Genomic DNA, 19,080 nt, shown 5'->3' with positions numbered 1-19,080 from the left:
TTGTAAATTAAGCTATAGTATGATTACAGAGTGTAGACTGAATAAAAAGTGCTTTCCTATGGATTGAAGTTTGTATTTTCTTAAGCTTTGCATTCCAAAATGGGCTAGCATTCTTTATTTCCAATGGGCACATTAAGCTACTTCCCCAATATATATTTTTTTGTGTTAAAAGTTATTCATACACAATTTGGTAAAACATACTAAATTTAATACATAATGGATTACATCCTGGGATTATCTTTTTCAACAATCTGTAAATTTACAATTAAAAATTGTGTATTAGATTTTTTAGATTGATTTTGCTTAGATTTGCATATACTCCTAGTCTAAATTGTCTATTTTTATACTATTAGTAGATGCCTTAATCTTTGTTATTATCCTATCTAATATTTATTTTTATTTTGTAATGTGGAAAGAAACTGGAGCATTTTTATGATACCCATGCTTCAAGTGACTCTATGGCTTAAGTTTTTTTTTAGAAAAATGAAATGCTATAAAAACAAAATATGATCTATGCTTTGAGGTACATTTGCCAGTTTTGTGTTTGCTAGCAGTAATATCTGTGGCCAGTTAGCTCAGTTGTTTAGAGTGTGGTGCTAATAACGCCAAGGTCACAGGTTCAATCCCCGTATGGGCCATTTGCTTTTCTTGATGGACAAGAATGGAATAAGCTCATCGGTGGAGTGCATGAATACTTGAAAACATCATAGACACATATATCACAAAATCTCTTCAAATACGTATCAGAAGCCAGTGGGAGTGTCATCCTTTGGCTGATGAAGATTTTTCTCTACATGGCTCAGTGACTTTTGTCTCAAATCAAGCAATATGGCATAACTAAGATATGCAAGGGCAAATTAATCAGTTATTATATTGCTGCTCAAACATAGAGGGCACTAGGTGTTACTAGAAGAAGAAGAAGATATGTGATCCCCTCTCATTAGTGCACACTGAAGTAAAAAAAATGGAGAATTTCTAAAGACCAGAGCACAAGTAATGGATCTCTGCATTCTTATTGCATCTTTTCTTATTTCCAAATATTTGACATACTTCTGGTTTGATAAGTTTAAAAATGAGTTTAAACAAAGGACACCACTGAAGATGATGGAATTTATATGAATTTTAAATGAAGATTTGCAATACTCATACATTGAATGAAAATGAAGCTTTGAACAAAAGGAAAATAAACAATGTTAGCTCCCACGAGATATGAACTCAGATGACTAGATTCAAAGTCCAGGGTGCTAACAATTACACCATGGAACCCTCACATGAGCAATGGCATCTACTGAAGTGCGCTCATCTTTTAAATGCAAAGAAAAGAAATTCAATACTTTATATATACTATTTCAAGTTTCTAATAAGCTCAGGGATGCAATAAGTATTATGTAGAATATTTGTCCAAACCCAATGATAATATATAAAAAGTAACCTATTTTTTAAAGGAGAAGATAGATACTAGAAACCTAAATGCCTAGGACCAATTTCAGTTGGAGCATCACCCCTTATGTTATCCTAGCATTGAATTGACAGTTTTTCTGTATTTCCATATTTGCATATCAGCCACTTACAATTGTTTCAAGCTTTATAACAGAGGACTGCCTTTTTTATAGACCAAGGATGAAAGTCTCTTGTGAGTTAAGTCTGATAATGACATCACAATTTGTAAATTAAGCTATAGTATGATTACAGAGTGTAGACTGAATAAAAAGTGCTTTCCTATGGATTGAAGTTTGTATTTTCTTAAGCTTTGCATTCCAAAATGGGCTAGCATTCTTTATTTCCAATGGGCACATTAAGCTACTTCCCCAATATATATTTTTTTGTGTTAAAAGTTATTCATACACAATTTGGTAAAACATACTAAATTTAATACATAATGGATTACATCCTGGGATTATCTTTTTCAACAATCTGTAAATTTACAATTAAAAATTGTATATTAGATTTTTTAGATTGATTTTGCTTAGATTTGCATATACTCCTAGTCTAAATTGTCTATTTTTATACTATTACTAGATGCCTTAATCTTTGTTATTATCCTATCTAATATTTATTTTTATTTTGTAATGTGGAAAGAAACTGGAGCATTTTTATGATACCCATGCTTCAAGTGACTCTATGGCTTAAGCTTTTTTTTTGAAAAATGAAATGCTATAAAAACAAAATATGATCTATGCTTTGAGGTACATTTGACAGTTTTGTGTTTGCTTGCAGTAATATCTTTGGCCAGTTAGCTCAGTTGTTTAGAGTGTGGTGCTAATAACGCCAAGGTCACAGGTTCGATCCCCGTATGGGCCATTTGCTTTTCTTGATGGACAAGAATGGAATAAGCTCATCGGTGGAGTGCATGAATACTTGAAAACATCATAGACACATATATCACAAAATCTCTTCAAATACATATCAGAAGCCAGTGGGAGTGTCATCCTTTGGCTGATGAAGATTTTTCTCTACATGGCTCAGAGACTTTTGTCTCAAATCAAGCAATATGGCATAACTAAGATATGCAAGGGCAAATTAATCAGTTATTATATTGCTGCTCAAACATAGAGGGCACTAGGTGTTACTAGAAGAAGAAGAAGATATGTGCTCCCCTCTCATTAGTGCACACTGAAGTAAAAAAAAAATGGAGAATTTCTAAAGACCAGAGCACAAGTAATGGATCTCTGCATTCTTATTGCATCTTTTCTTATTTCCAAATATTTGACATACTTCTGGTTTGATAAGTTTAAAAATGAGTTTAAACAAAGGACACCACTGAAGATGATGGAATTTATATGAATTTTAAATGAAGATTTGCAATACTCATACATTGAATAAAAATGGAGCTTTGAACAAAAGGAAAATAAACAATGTTAGCTCCCACGAGATATGAACTCAGATTACTAGATTCAAAGTCCAGGGTGCTAACAATTACACCATGGAACCCTCACCTGAGCAATGGCATCTACTGAAGTGCACTCATCTTTTAAATGCAAAGAATAGAAATTCAATACTTTATATATATTATTTCAAGTTTCTAATAAGCTCAGGGATGCAATAGGTATTATGTAGAATATTTGTCCAAACCCAATGATAATATATAAACAGTAACCTATTTTTTAAAGGAGAAGATAGATACTAGAAACCTAAATGCCTAGGACCAATTTTAGTTGGAGCATCACCCCTTATGTTATCCTAGCATTGAGTTGACAGTTTTTCTGTATTTCCATATTTGCATATCAGCCACTTACAATTGTTTCAAGCTTTATAACAGAGGACTGCCTTTTTTATAGTCCAAGGATGAAAGTCTCTTGTGAGTTAAGTCTGATAATGACATCACAATTTGTAAATTAAGCTATAGTATGATTACAGAGTGTAGACTGAATAAAAAGTGCTTTCCTATGGATTGAAGTTTGTATTTTCTTAAGCTTTGCATTCCAAAATGGGCTAGCATTCTTTATTTCCAATGGGCACATTAAGCTACTTCCCCAATATATATTTTTTTGTGTTAAAAGTTATTCATACACAACTTGGTAAAACATACTTAATTTAATACATAATGGATTACATCCTGGGATTATCTTTTTCAACAATCTGTAAATTTACAATTAAAAATTGTGTATTAGATTTTTCAGATTGATATTGCTTAGATTTGCATATACTCCTTGTCTAAATTGTCTATTTTTATACTATTAGTAGATGCCTTAATCTTTGTTATTATCCTATCTAATATTTATTTTTATTTTGTAATGTGGAAAGAAACTGGAGCATTTTTATGATACCCATGCTTCAAGTGACTCTATGGCTTAAGCTTTTTTTTGAAAAATGAAATGCTATAAAAACAAAATATGATCTGTGCTTTGAGGTACATTTGCCAGTTTTGTGTTTGCTCATAGCAACATCTGTGGCCGGTTAGCTCAGTTAGTTAGAGCGTGGTGCTAATAACGCCATGGTCACGGGTTCGATCCCCGTATGGGCCATTTGCTTTTCTTGATGGACAAGAATGCAATAAGCTCATCGGTGGAGTGCATGAATACTTGAAAACATCATAGACACATATATCACAAAATCTCTTCAAATACATATCAGAAGCCAGTGGGAGTGTCATCCTTTGGCTGATGAAGATTTTTCTCTACATGGCTCAGTGACTTTTGTCTCAAATCAAGCAATATGGCATAACTAAGATATGCAAGGGCAAATTAATCAGTTATTATATTGCTGCTCAAACATAGAGGGCACTAGGTGTTACTAGAAGAAGAAGATATGTGCTCCCCTCTCATTAGTGCACACTGAAGTAAAAAAAATGGAGAATTTCTAAAGACCAGAGCACAAGTAATGGATCTCTGCATTTTTATTGCATCTTTTCTTATTTCCAAATATTTGACATACTTCTGATTTGATAAGTTTAAAAATGAGTTTAAACAAAGGACACCACTGAAGATGATGGAATTTATATGAATTTTAAATGAAGATTTGCAATACTCATACATTGAATGAAAATGGAGAATTGAACAAAAGGAAAATAAACAATGTTAGCTCCCACGAGATATGAACTCAGATTACTAGATTCAAAGTCCAGGGTGCTAACAATTACACCATGGAACCCTCACCTGAGCAATGGCATCTACTGAAGTGCGCTCATCTTTTAAATGCAAAGAAAAGAAATTCAATACTTTATATATATTATTTCAAGTTTCTAATAAGCTCAGGGATGCAATAGGTATTATGTAGAATATTTGTCCAAACCCAATGATAATATATAAAAAGTAACCTATTTTTTAAAGGAGAAGATAGATACTAGAAACCTAAATGCCTAGGACCAATTTCAGTTGGAGCATCACCCCTTATGTTATCCTAGCATTGAATTGACAGTTTTTCTGTATTTCTATATTTGCATATCAGCCACTTACAATTGTTTCAAGCTTTATAACAGAGAACTGCCTTTTTTATAGACCAAGGATGAAAGTCTCTTGTGAGTTAAGTCTGATAATGACATCACAATTTGTAAATTAAGCTATAGTATGATTACAGAGTGTAGACTGAATAAAAAGTGCTTTCCTATGGATTGAAGTTTGTATTTTCTTAAGCTATGCATTCCAAAATGGGCTAGCATTCTTTATTTCCAATGGGCACATTAAGCTACTTCCCCAATATATATTTTTTTTGTGTTAAAAGTTATTCATACACAATTTAGTAAAACATACTAAATTTAATACATAATGGATTACATCCTGGGATTATCTTTTTCAACAATCTGTAAATTTACAATTAAAAATTGTGTATTAGATTTTTTAGATTGATTTTGCTTAGATTTGCATATACTCCTAGTCTAAATTGTCTATTTTTATACTATAACTAGATGCCTTAATCTTTGTTATTATCCTATCTAATATTTATTTTTATTTTGTAATGTGGAAAGAAACTGGAGCATGTTTATGATACCCATGCTTCAAGTGACTCTATGACTTAAGCTTTTTTTTGAAAAATGAAATGCTATAAAAACAAAATATGATCTGTGCTTTGAGGTACATTTGACAGTTTTGTGTTTGCTTGCAGTAATATCTGTGGCTGGTTAGCTCAGTTGGTAAGAGCGCGGTGCTAATAACGCCAAGGTCACAGGTTCGATCCCCGTATGGGCCATTTGCTTTTCTTGATGGACAAGAATGGAATAAGCTCATCGGTGGAGTGCATGAATACTTGAAAACATCATAGACACATATATCACAAAATCTCTTCAAATACTTATCAGAAGCCAGTGGGAGTGTCATCCTTTGGCTGATGAAGATTTTTCTCTACATGGCTCAGTGACTTTTGTCTCAAATCAAGCAATATGGCAAAACTAAGATATGCAAGGGCAAATTAATCAGTTATTATATTGCTGCTCAAACATAGAGGGCACTAGGTGTTACTAGAAGAAGAAGAAGATATGTGCTCCCCTCTCATTAGTGCACACTGAAGTAAAAAAAATGGAGAATTTCTAAAGACCAGAGCACAAGTAATGGATCTCTGCATTCTTATTGCATCTTTTCTTATTTCCAAATATTTGACATACTTCTGATTTGATAAGTTTAAAAATGAGTTTAAACAAAGGACACCACTGAAGATGATGGAATTTATATGGATTTTAAATGAAGATTTGCAATACTCATACATTGAATGAAAATGGAGCTTTGAACAAAAGGAAAATAAACAATGTTAGCTCCCACAAGATATGAACTCAGATGACTAGATTCAAAGTCTAGGGTGCTAACAATTACACCATGGAACCCTCACCTGAGCAATGGCATCTACTGAAGTGCGCTCATCTTTTAAATGCAAAGAAAAGAAATTCAATACTTTATATATATTATTTCAAGTTTCTAATAAGCTCAGGGATGCAATAGGTATTATGTAGAATATTTGTCCAAAACCAATGATAATATATAAAAAGTAACCTATTTTTTAAAGGAGAAGATAGATACTAGAAACCTAAATGCCTAGGACCAATTTCAGTTGGAGCATCACCCCTTATGTTATCCTAGCATTGAATTGACAGTTTTTCTGTATTTCCATATTTGCATATCAGCCACTTACAATTGTTTCAAGCTTTATAACAGAGGACTGCCTTTTTTATAGACCAAGGATGAAAGTCTCTTGTGAGTTAAGTCTGATAATGACATCACAATTTGTAAATTAAGCTATAGTATGATTACAGAGTGTAGACTGAATAAAAAGTGCTTTCCTATGGATTGAAGTTTGTATTTTCTTAAGCTTTGCATTCAAAAATGGGCTAGCATTCTTTATTTCCAATGGGCACATTAAGCTACTTCCCCAATATATATTTTTTTGTGTTAAAAGTTATTCATACACAACTTGGTAAAACATACTTAATTTAATACATAATGGATTACATCCTGGGATTATCTTTTTCAACAATCTGTAAATTTACAATTAAAAATTGTGTATTAGATTTTTCAGATTGATATTGCTTAGATTTGCATATACTCCTTGTCTAAATTGTCTATTTTTATACTATTAGTAGATGCCTTAATCTTTGTTATTATCCTATCTAATATTTATTTTTATTTTGTAATGTGGAAAGAAACTGGAGCATTTTTATGATACCCATGCTTCAAGTGACTCTATGGCTTAAGCTTTTTTTTTGAAAAATGAAATGCTATAAAAACAAAATATGATCTGTGCTTTGAGGTACATTTGCCAGTTTTGTGTTTGCGTGCAGTAATATCTGTGGCCGGTTAGCTCAGTTGGTAAGAGCGTGGTGCTAATAACGCCAAGGTCGCAGGTTCGATCCCCGTATGGGCCATTTGCTTTTCTTGATGGACAAGAATGGAATAAGCTCATCGGTGGAGTGCATGAATACTTGAAAACATCATAGACACATATATCACAAAATCTCTTCAAATACTTATCAGAAGCCAGTGGGAGTGTCATCCTTTCGCTGATGAAGATTTTTCTCTACATGGCTCAGTGACTTTTGTCTCAAATCAAGCAATATGGCAAAACTAAGATATGCAAGGGCAAATTAATCAGTTATTATATTGCTGCTCAAACATAGAGGGCACTAGGTGTTACTAGAAGAAGAAGAAGATATGTGCTCCCCTCTCATTAGTGCACACTGAAGTAAAAAAATGGAGAATTTCTAAAGACCAGAGCACAAGTAATGGATCTCTGCATTCTTATTGCATCTTTTCTTATTTCCAAATATTTGACATACTTCTGATTTGATAAGTTTAAAAATGAGTTTAAACAAAGGACACCACTGAAGATGATGGAATTTATATGGATTTTAAATGAAGATTTGCAATACTCATACATTGAAAGAAAATTGAGCTTTGAACAAAAGGAAAATAAACAATGTTAGCTCCCACGAGATATGAACTCAGATGACTAGATTCAAAGTCCAGGGTGCTAACAATTACACCATGGAACCCTCACCTGAGCAATGGCATCTACTGAAGTGCGCTCATCTTTTAAATGCAAAGAAAAGAAATGCAATACTTTATATATATTATTTCAAGTTTCTAATAAGCTCAGGGATGCAATAGGTATTATGTAGAATATTTGTCCAAAACCAATGATAATATATAAAAAGTAACCTATTTTTTAAAGGAGAAGATAGATACTAGAAACCTAAATGCCTAGGACCAATTTCAGTTGGAGCATCACCCCTTATGTTATCCTAGCATTGAATTGACAGTTTTTCTGTATTTCCATATTTGCATATCAGCCACTTACAATTGTTTCAAGCTTTATAACAGAGGACTGCCTTTTTTATAGACCAAGGATGAAAGTCTCTTGTGAGTTAAGTCTGATAATGACATCACAATTTGTAAATTAAGCTATAGTATGATTACAGAGTGTAGACTGAATAAAAAGTGCTTTCCTATGGATTGAAGTTTGTATTTTCTTAAGCTTTGCATTCCAAAATGGGCTAGCATTCTTTATTTCCAATGGGCACATTAAGCTACTTCCCCAATATATATTTTTTTGTGTTAAAAGTTATTCATACACAACTTGGTAAAACATACTTAATTTAATACATAATGGATTACATCCTGGGATTATCTTTTTCAACAATCTGTAAATTTACAATTAAAAATTGTGTATTAGATTTTTCAGATTGATATTGCTTAGATTTGCATATACTCCTTGTCTAAATTGTCTATTTTTATACTATTAGTAGATGCCTTAATCTTTGTTATTATCCTATCTAATATTTATTTTTATTTTGTAATGTGGAAAGAAACTGGAGCATTTTATGATACCCATGTTTCAAGTGACTCTATGGCTTAAGCTTTTTTTTGAAAAATGAAATGCTATAAAAACAAAATATGATCTGTGCTTTGAGGTACATTTGCCAGTTTTGTGTTTGCTCATAGCAACATCTGTGGCCGGTTAGCTCAGTTAGTTAGAGCGTGGTGCTAATAACGCCGTGGTCACGGGTTCGATCCCCGTATGGGCTATTTGCTTTTCTTGATGGACAAGAATGCAATAAGCTCATCGGTGGAGTGCATGAATACTTGAAAACATCATAGACACATATATCACAAAATCTCTTCAAATACATATCAGAAGCCAGTGGGAGTGTCATCCTTTGGCTGATGAAGATTTTTCTCTACATGGCTCAGTGACTTTTGTCTCAAATCAAGCAATATGGCATAACTAAGATATGCAAGGGCAAATTAATCAGTTATTATATTGCTGCTCAAACATAGAGGGCACTAGGTGTTACTAGAAGAAGAAGATATGTGCTCCCCTCTCATTAGTGCACACTGAAGTAAAAAAAATGGAGAATTTCTAAAGACCAGAGCACAAGTAATGGATCTCTGCATTCTTATTGCATCTTTTCTTATTTCCAAATATTTGACATACTTCTGATTTGATAAGTTTAAAAATGAGTTTAAACAAAGGACACCACTGAAGATGATGGAATTTATATGAATTTTAAATGAAGATTTGCAATACTCATACATTGAATGAAAATGGAGCTTTGAACAAAAGGAAAATAAACAATGTTAGCTCCCACGAGATATGAACTCAGATTACTAGATTCAAAGTCCAGGGTGCTAACAATTACACCATGGAACCCTCACCTGAGCAATGGCAACTACTGAAGTGCGCTCATCTTTTAAATGCAAAGAAAAGAAATTCAATACTTTATATATATTATTTCAAGTTTCTAATAAGCTCAGGGATGCAATAGGTATTATGTAGAATATTTGTCCAAACCCAATGATAATATATAAAAAGTAACCTATTTTTTAAAGGAGAAGATAGATACTAGAAACCTAAATGCCTAGGACCAATTTCAGTTGGAGCATCACCCCTTATGTTATCCTAGCATTGAATTGACAGTTTTTCTGTATTTCCATATTTGCATATCAGCCACTTACAATTGTTTCAAGCTTTATAACAGAGGACTGCCTTTTTTATAGACCAAGGATGAAAGTCTCTTGTGAGTTAAGTCTGATAATGACATCACAATTTGTAAATTAAGCTATAGTATGATTACAGAGTGTAGACTTAATAAAAAGTGCTTTCCTATGGATTGAAGTTTGTATTTTCTTAAGCTTTGCATTCCAAAATGGGCTAGAATTCTTTATTTCCAATGGGCACATTAAGCTACTTCCCCAATATATATATTTTTTGTGTTAAAAGTTATTCATACACAACTTGGTAAAACATACTAAATTTAAAACATAATGGATTACATCATGGGATTATCTTTTTCAACAATCTGTAAATTTACAATTAAAATTGTGTATTAGATTTTTTAGATTGATTTTGTTTAGATTTGCATATACTCCTAGTCTAAATTGTCTATTTTTATACTATTACTAGATGCCTTAATCTTTGTTATTATCCTATCTAATATTTATTTTTATTTTGTAATGTGGAAAGAAACTGGAGCATTTTTATGATACCCATGCTTCAAGTGACTCTATGGCTTAAGCTTTTTTTTGAAAAATGAAATGCTATAAAAACAAAATATGATCTATGCTTTGAGGTACATTTGCCAGTTTTGTGTTTGCGTGCAGTAATATCTGTGGATAGTTAGCTCAGTTGTTTAGAGTGTGGTGCTAATAACGCCAAGGTCACAGGTTCGATCCCCGTATGGGCCATTTGCTTTTCTTGATGGACAAGAATGGAATAAGCTCATCGGTGGAGTGCATGAATACTTGAAAACATCATAGACACATATATCACAAAATCTCTTCAAATACTTATCAGAAGCCAGTGGGAGTGTCATCCTTTGGCTGATGAAGATTTTTCTCTACATGGCTCAGTGACTTTTGACTCAAATCAAGCAATATGGCAAAACTAAGATATGCAAGGGCAAATTAATCAGTTATTATATTGCTGCTCAAACATAGAGGGCACTAGGTGTTACTAGAAGAAGAAGAAGATATGTGCTCCCCTCTCATTAGTGCACACTGAAGTAAAAAAATGGAGAATTTCTAAAGACCAGAGCACAAGTAATGGATCTCTGCATTCTTATTGCATCTTTTCTTATTTCCAAATATTTGACATACTTCTGATTTGATAAGTTTAAAAATGAGTTTAAACAAAGGACACCACTGAAGATGATGGAATTTATATGGATTTTAAATGAAGATTTGCAATACTCATACATTGAATGAAAATGGAGCTTTGAACAAAAGGAAAATAAACAATGTTAGCTCCCACGAGATATGAACTCAGATGACTAGATTCAAAGTCCAGGGTGCTAACAATTACACCATGGAACCCTCACCTGAGCAATAGCATCTACTGAAGTGCGCTCATCTTTTAAATGCAAAGAAAAGAAATTCAATACTTTATATATATTATTTCAAGTTTCTAATAAGCTCAGGGATGCAATAGGTATTATGTAGAATATTTGTCCAAAACCAATGATAATATATAAAAAGTAACCTATTTTTTAAAGGAGAAGATAGATACTAGAAACCTAAATGCCTAGGACCAATTTCAGTTGGAGCATCACCCCTTATGTTATCCTAGCATTGAATTGACAGTTTTTCTGTATTTCCATATTTGCATATCAGCCACTTACAATTGTTTCAAGCTTTATAACAGAGGACTGCCTTTTTTATAGACCAAGGATGAAAGTCTCTTGTGAGTTAAGTCTGATAATGACATCACAATTTGTAAATTAAGCTATAGTATGATTACAGAGTGTAGACTGAATAAAAAGTGCTTTCCTATGGATTGAAGTTTGTATTTTCTTAAGCTTTGCATTCCAAAATGGGCTAGCATTCTTTATTTCCAATGGGCACATTAAGCTACTTCCCCAATATATATTTTTTTGTGTTAAAAGTTATTCATACACAACTTGGTAAAACATACTAAATTTAATACATAATGGATTACATCCTGGGATTATCTTTTTCAACAATCTGTAAATTTACAATTAAAAATTGTGTATTAGATTTTTTAGATTGATTTTGCTTAGATTTGCATATACTCCTAGTCTAAATTGTCTATTTTTATACTATTACTAGATGCCTTAATCTTTGTTATTATCCTATCTAATATTTATTTTTATTTTGTAATGTGGAAAGAAACTGGAGCATTTTTATGATACCCATGCTTCAAGTGACTCTATGGCTTAAGCTTTTTTTTGAAAAATGAAATGCTATTAAAACAAAATATGATCTGTGCTTTGAGGTACATTTGCCAGTTTTGTGTTTGCTTGCAGTAATATCTGTGGCCAGTTAGCTCAGTTGGTTAGAGCGTGGTGCTAATAACGCCAAGGTCACGGGTTTGATCCCCGTATGGGCCAATTGCTTTTCTTGATGGACAAGAATGGATTAAGCTCATCGGTGGAGTGCATGAATACTTGAAAACATCATAGACACATATATCACAAAATCTCTTCAAATACATATCAGAAGCCAGTGGTAGTGTCATCCTTTGGCTGATGAAGATTTTTCTCTACATGGCTCAGTGACTTTTGTCTCAAATCAAGCAATATGGCATAACTAAGATATGCAAGGGCAAATTAATCAGTTATTATATTGCTGCTCAAACATAGAGGGCACTAGGTGTTACTAGAAGAAGAAGAAGATATGTGCTCCCCTCTCATTAGTGCACACTGAAGTAAAAAAATGGAGAATTTCTAAAGACCAGAGCACAAGTAATGGATCTCTGAATTCTTATTGCATCTTTTCTTATTTCCAAATATTTGACATACTTCTGATTTGATAAGTTTAAAAATGAGTTTAAACAAAGGACACCACTGAAGATGATGGAATTTATATGAATTTTAAATGAAGATTTGCAATACTCATACATTGAATGAAAATGGAGCTTTGAACAAAAGGAAAATAAACAATGTTAGCTCCCACGAGATATGAACTCAGATTACTAGATTCAAAGTCCAGGGTGCTAACAATTACACCTTGGAACCATCACCTGAGCAATGGCATCTACTGAAGTGCGCTCATCTTTTAAATGCAAAGAAAAGAAATTCAATACTTTATATATATTATTTCAAGTTTCTAATAAGCTCAGGGATGCAATAGGTATTATGTAGAATATTTGTCCAAACCCAATGATAATATATAAAAAGTAACCTATTTTTTAAAGGAGAAGATAGATACTAGAAACCTAAATGCCTAGGACCAATTTTAGTTGGAGCATCACCCCTTATGTTATCCTAGCATTGAATTGACAGTTTTTCTGTATTTCCATATTTGCATATCAGCCACTTACAATTGTTTCAAGCTTTATAACAGAGGACTGCCTTTTTTATAGACCAAGGATGAAAGTCTCTTGTGAGTTAAGTCTGATAATGACATCACAATTTGTAAATTAAGCTATAGTATGATTACAGAGTGTAGACTGAATAAAAAGTGCTTTCCTATGGATTGAAGTTTGTATTTTCTTAAGCTTTGCATTCCAAAATGGGCTAGCATTCTTTATTTCCAATGGGCACATTAAGCTACTTCCCCAATATATATTTTTTTGTGTTAAAAGTTATTCATACACAATTTGGTAAAACATACTAAATTTAATACATAATGGATTACATCCTGGGATTATCTTTTTCAACAATCTGTAAATTTACAATTAAAAATTGTGTATTAGATTTTTTAGATTGATTTTGCTTAGATTTGCATATACTCCGAGTCTAAATTGTCTATTTTTATACTATTACTAGATGCCTTAATCTTTGTTATTATCCTATCTAATATTTATTTTTATTTTGTAATGTGGAAAGAAACTGGAGCATTTTTATGATACCCATGCTTCAAGTGACTCTATGGCTTAAGCTTTTTTTTGAAAAATGAAATGCTATAAAAACAAAATATGATCTGTGCTTTGAGGTACATTTGCCAGTTTTGTGTTTGCTTGCAGTAATATCTGTGGCCTGTTAGCTCAGTTGTTTAGAGTGTGGTGCTAATAACGCCAAGGTCACAGGTTCGATCACCGTATACCAACTATAGGAAAACATCAAAGTCCACCGCCATGCACCAAGACCTTGCAGATGAACTGAACCACTTTTATTGCAGGTTCGCAAAAGAAGTCCCCTGCAACCCAAACAATCACCTCTACGATGCCCCGAACACCGACGGCCAACCCCAGGCACTGCAAGTCACCCAAGAAGAGGTGGAGGCATTGTTCAAAAGGACCAAAACCAGGAAAGCTCCGGGTCCTGACGGAGTGTCACCATCTGCTCTAAGAGCATGTGCGGGTCAGCTCGCCCCCATATTCACCAAGATCTTCAATAAATCGCTGGAGCTACAGAAAGTCCCTTCCTGCCTCAAATGGTCTACTATAGTCCCGGTCCCCAAGAAACCCACTATCACGAACCTGAACGACTACAGGCCGATACACTGACGTCTGTGGTCATGAAAACGTTCGAGCGTCTGGTTTTGAATCACCTGAAAACTGTGACTGGCCCCCAACTGGACCCCCTGCAGTTCGCCTATCGCTCGAATCGGTGTGTCGAGGATGCAGTCAACCTGGGCCTGTACTACATTCTACAGCACCTAGACATTCCCGGTACCTACGCGAGGGTCCTGTTTGTCGATTTCAGCTCGGCCTTCAATACAATCGTCCCCAGCATCCTCCACCCCAAATTACTTCGCCTAGGGGTCCCAGAAGCTACCTGTTCCTGGATAATAGACTTCCTGACAGATAGGACACAGGTGGTGAAAGCGGGGGAATTCACCTCTCAAGCGCGGTCCATCAGTACAGGGGCCCCTCAGGGCTGTGTCCTCTCACCCCTGCTCTTCTCCCTGTACACAAATGACTGTACCTCAGAGGCGCAATCAGTAAGGATCATCAAATTTGCCGATTACACCACCGTCATCGGCCTCATCAAGGATGGGGACGAATCGGCCTATAGATGGGAAGTAGACCGGCTGGCCCAGTGGTGCATCCACAACAACCTTGACCTCAACCCCCTCAAAACTGTCGAGATGATAGTGGACTTCAGGAAGAAGTCATCTAGTGCACCTCCGCTAACGATTGCTGACAGTGTGGTATCGCTAGTGGACTCCTTCAAGTTTCTAGGGACCACAATCTCCAGGGACCTTAAATGGGGGTCCAACACTGACGCCACTGTTGGGAAAGCGCAGCAGAGGTTGTTCTTCCTCAGGCAACTAAGGAAGTTCAACATCCCACAGAAGCTCCTGCTCCTCTTCTACTCCGCGATTGTGGAGTCGGTACTGTGCTCCTCGATACTCGTATGGTACAGCTCCGCCAGCGCGAGGGACATATGCAGGCTCCAAAAGGTGGTCAGAACCGCAGAGAAGATCATCGGGGCTGACCTTCCCTCAGTCCAGGACCTGTACTTGTCCAGAGCAAAAAAGCGGGCAATGAAGATAGTAAAAGACCAGCTACACCCCGGCCACAGCATGTTTAACTTGCTTCCTTCAGGCAGGCGTTACAGGGCTGTCCCCGCCAGATCCACCAGAAGCCTCAAAAGTTTCTTTCCCCAAGCTGTCCGCCTGCTGAACTCCTGAACATTGACTGACTAGACGTACATGTAACTCACTTGTGTCCCTACGGTATACCTATCTGTGTAACTTTACTTGCCCCCCCCCCCACACACAAACACACACACACCTGCTTACCTGTTACCAACTTGGCTGTTGTATAGCAAACCGAAGACAAATTCCTAGTATACGTAAGTATACCTGGCCAATAAAGCTGATTCTGATTCTGATTCTGATTCTGGTATGGGCCATTTGCTTTTCTTGATGGACAAGAATGGAATAAGCTCATCGGTGGCGTGCATTAATACTGGAAAACATCATAGACACATATATCACAAAATCTCTTCAAATACATATCAGAAGCCAGTGGGAGTGTCATCCTTTGGCTGATGAAGATTTTTCTCTACATGGCTCAGTGACTTTTGTCTCAAATCAAGCAATATGGCATAACTAAGATATGCAAGGGCAAATTAATCAGTTATTATATTGCTGCTCAAACATAGAGGGCACTAGGTGTTACTAGAAGAAGAAGATATGTGCTCCCCTCTCATTAGTGCACACTGAAGTAAAAAAAAAAATGGAGAATTTCTAAAGACCAGAGCACAAGTAATGGATCTCTGCATTCTTATTGCATCTTTTCTTATTTCCAAATATTTGACATACTTCTGGTTTGATAAGTTTAAAAATGAGTTTAAACAAAGGACACCACTGAAGATGATGGAATTTATATGAATTTTAAATGAAGATTTGCAATACTCATACATTGAATAAAAATGGAGCTTTGAACAAAAGGAAAATAAACAATGTTAGCTCCCACGAGATATGAACTCAGATTACTAGATTCAAAGTCCAGGGTGCTAACAATTACACCATGGAACCCTCACCTGAGCAATGGCATCTACTGAAGTGCGCTCATCTTTTAAATGCAAAGAAAAGAAATTCAATACTTTATATATATTATTTCAAGTTTCTAATAAGCTCAGGGATGCAATAGGTATTATGTAGAATATTTGTCCAAACCCAATGATAATATATAAAAAGTAACCTATTTTTTAAAGGAGAAGATAGATACTAGAAACCTAAATGCCTAGGACCAATTTTAGTTGGAGCATCACCCCTTATGTTATCCTAGCATTGAATTGACAGTTTTTCTGTATTTCCATATTTGCATATCAGCCACTTACAATTGTTTCAAGCTTTATAACAGAGGACTGCCTTTTTTATAGACCAAGGATGAAAGTCTCTTGTGAGTTAAGTCTGATAATGACATCACAATTTGTAAATTAAGCTATAGTATGATTACAGAGTGTAGACTGAATAAAAAGTGCTTTCCTATGGATTGAAGTTTGTATTTTCTTAAGCTTTGCATTCCAAAATGGGCTAGCATTCTTTATTTCCAATGGGCACATTAAGCTACTTCCCCAATATATATTTTTTTGTGTTAAAAGTTATTCATACACAACTTGGTAAAACATACTAAATTTAATACATAATGGATTACATCCTGGGATTATCTTTTTCAACAATCTGTAAATTTACAATTAAAAATTGTGTATTAGATTTTTCAGATTGATATTGCTTAGATTTGCATATACTCCTTGTCTAAATTGTCTATTTTTATACTATTAGTAGATGCCTTAATCTTTGTTATTATCCTATCTAATATTTATTTTTATTTTGTAATGTGGAAAGAAACTGGAGCATTTTTATGATACCCATGCTTCAAGTGACTCTATGGCTTAAGCTTTTTTTTTGAAAAATGAAATGCTATAAAAACAAAATATGATCTGTGCTTTGAGGTACATTTGCCAGTTTTGTGTTTGCTCATAGCAACATCTGTGGCCGGTTAGCTCAGTTAGTTAGAGCGTAGTGCTAATAACGCCATGGTCACGGGTTCGATCCCCGTATGGGCCATTTGCTTTTCTTGATGGACAAGAATGGAATAAGCTCATTGGTGGAGTGCATGAATACTTGAAAACATCATAGACACAGTTATCACAAAATCTCTTCAAATACATATCAGAAGCCAGTGGGAGTGTCATCCTTTGGCTGATGAAGATTTTTCTCTACATGGCTCAGTGACTTTTGTCTCAAATCAAGCAATATGGCATAACTAAGATATGCAAGGGCAAATTAATCAGTTATTATATTGCTGCTCAAACATAGAGGGCACTAGGTGTTACTAGAAGAAGAAGATATGTGCTCCCCTCTCATTAGTGCACACTGAAGTAAAAAAAATGGAGAATTTCTAAAGACCAGAGCACAAGTAATGGATCTTTGCATTCTTATTGCATCTTTTCTTATTTCCAAATATTTGACATACTTCTGATTTGATAAGTTTAAAAATGAGTTTAAACAAAGGACACCACTGAAGATGATGGAATTTATATGAATTTTAAATGAAGATTTGCAATACTCATACATTGAATGAAAATGGAGCTTTGAACAAAAGGAAAATAAACAATGTTAGCTCCCACGAGATATGAACTCAGATTACTAGATTCAAAGTCCAGGGTGCTAACAATTACACCATGGAACCCTCACCTGAGCAATGGCATCTACTGAAGTGCGCTCATCTTTTAAATGCAAAGAAAAGAAATTCAATACTTTATATATATTATTTCAAGTTTCTAATAAGCTCAGGGATGCAATAGGTATTATGTAGAATATTTGTCCAAACCCAATGATAATATATAAAAAGTAACCTATTTTTTAAAGGAGAAGATAGATACTAGAAACCTAAATGCCTAGGACCAATTTCAGTTGGAGCATCACCCCTTATGTTATCCTAGCATTAAATTGACAGTTTTTCTGTATTTCCATATTTGCATATCAGCCACTTACAATTGTTTCAAGCTTTATAACAGAGGACTGCCTTTTTTATAGACCAAGGATGAAAGTCTCTTGTGAGTTAAGTCTGATAATGACATCACAATTTGTAAATTAAGCTATAGTATGATTACAGAGTGTACACTGAATAAAAAGTGCTTTCCTATGGGTTGAAGTTTGTATTTTCTTAAGCTTTGCATTCCAAAATGGGCTAGAATTCTTTATTTCCAATGGGCACATTAAGCTACTTCCCCAATATATATTTTTTTGTGTTAAAAGTTATTCATACACAACTTGGTAAAACATACTAAATTTAATACATAATGGATTACATCCTGGGATTATCTTTTTCAACAATCTGTAAATTTACAATTAAAAATTGTGTATTAGATTTTTTAGATTGATTTTGTTTAGATTTGCATATACTCCTAGTCTAAATTGTCTATTTTTATACTATTACTAGATGCCTTAATCTTTGTTATTATCCTATCTAATATTTATTTTTATTTTGTAATGTGGAAAGAAACTGGAGCATTTTTATGATACCCATGCTTCAAGTGACTCTATGGCTTAAGCTTTTTTTTGAAAAATGAAATGCTATAAAAACAAAATATGATCTGTGCTTTGAGGTACATTTGCCAGTTTTGTGTTTGCTTGCAGTAATATCTGTGGCCGGTTAGCTCAGTTGGTTAGAGCGTGGTGCTAATAACGCCAAGGTCACGGGTTTGATCCCCGTATGGGCCAATCGCTTTTCTTGATGGACAAGAATGGATTAAGCTCATCGGTGGAGTGCATGAATACTTGAAAACATCATAGACAC

At 34.4% G+C, this 19,080-nt stretch overlaps 9 non-coding genes across 9 annotated transcripts; all 9 read left to right on the top strand.

Moving 5' to 3' along the window:
- Nucleotides 1-564: 564 nt before the first annotated feature.
- TRNAI-AAU (transfer RNA isoleucine (anticodon AAU)) lies at nt 565-638 on the top strand. Its single transcript has one exon. It is a non-coding gene; the product is annotated as a tRNA-Ile (tRNA).
- Nucleotides 639-2,227: 1,589 nt separating this feature from the next.
- On the top strand, nt 2,228-2,301 carry TRNAI-AAU (transfer RNA isoleucine (anticodon AAU)). The gene has a single exon. It is a non-coding gene; the product is annotated as a tRNA-Ile (tRNA).
- A 1,590-nt stretch (nt 2,302-3,891) lies between these two features.
- On the top strand, nt 3,892-3,965 carry TRNAI-AAU (transfer RNA isoleucine (anticodon AAU)). Its single transcript has one exon. It is a non-coding gene; the product is annotated as a tRNA-Ile (tRNA).
- Nucleotides 3,966-5,551: 1,586 nt separating this feature from the next.
- On the top strand, nt 5,552-5,625 carry TRNAI-AAU (transfer RNA isoleucine (anticodon AAU)). The gene has a single exon. It is a non-coding gene; the product is annotated as a tRNA-Ile (tRNA).
- Nucleotides 5,626-7,214: 1,589 nt separating this feature from the next.
- Nucleotides 7,215-7,288, top strand: TRNAI-AAU (transfer RNA isoleucine (anticodon AAU)). Its single transcript has one exon. It is a non-coding gene; the product is annotated as a tRNA-Ile (tRNA).
- A 1,586-nt stretch (nt 7,289-8,874) lies between these two features.
- On the top strand, nt 8,875-8,948 carry TRNAI-AAU (transfer RNA isoleucine (anticodon AAU)). The gene has a single exon. It is a non-coding gene; the product is annotated as a tRNA-Ile (tRNA).
- A 3,246-nt stretch (nt 8,949-12,194) lies between these two features.
- TRNAI-AAU (transfer RNA isoleucine (anticodon AAU)) lies at nt 12,195-12,268 on the top strand. The gene has a single exon. It is a non-coding gene; the product is annotated as a tRNA-Ile (tRNA).
- A 5,003-nt stretch (nt 12,269-17,271) lies between these two features.
- TRNAI-AAU (transfer RNA isoleucine (anticodon AAU)) lies at nt 17,272-17,345 on the top strand. The gene has a single exon. It is a non-coding gene; the product is annotated as a tRNA-Ile (tRNA).
- Nucleotides 17,346-18,930: 1,585 nt separating this feature from the next.
- Nucleotides 18,931-19,004, top strand: TRNAI-AAU (transfer RNA isoleucine (anticodon AAU)). The gene has a single exon. It is a non-coding gene; the product is annotated as a tRNA-Ile (tRNA).
- Nucleotides 19,005-19,080: the final 76 nt, after the last annotated feature.

Source organism: Pseudophryne corroboree, chromosome 11, assembly GCF_028390025.1.
Source record: "Pseudophryne corroboree isolate aPseCor3 chromosome 11, aPseCor3.hap2, whole genome shotgun sequence".
In the NCBI taxonomy this organism is placed as follows: Eukaryota; Metazoa; Chordata; class Amphibia; order Anura; family Myobatrachidae; genus Pseudophryne; species Pseudophryne corroboree.
Note: the sequence above shows the minus strand (reverse complement) of the source record. Positions and strands in the feature narration are given on the sequence as shown.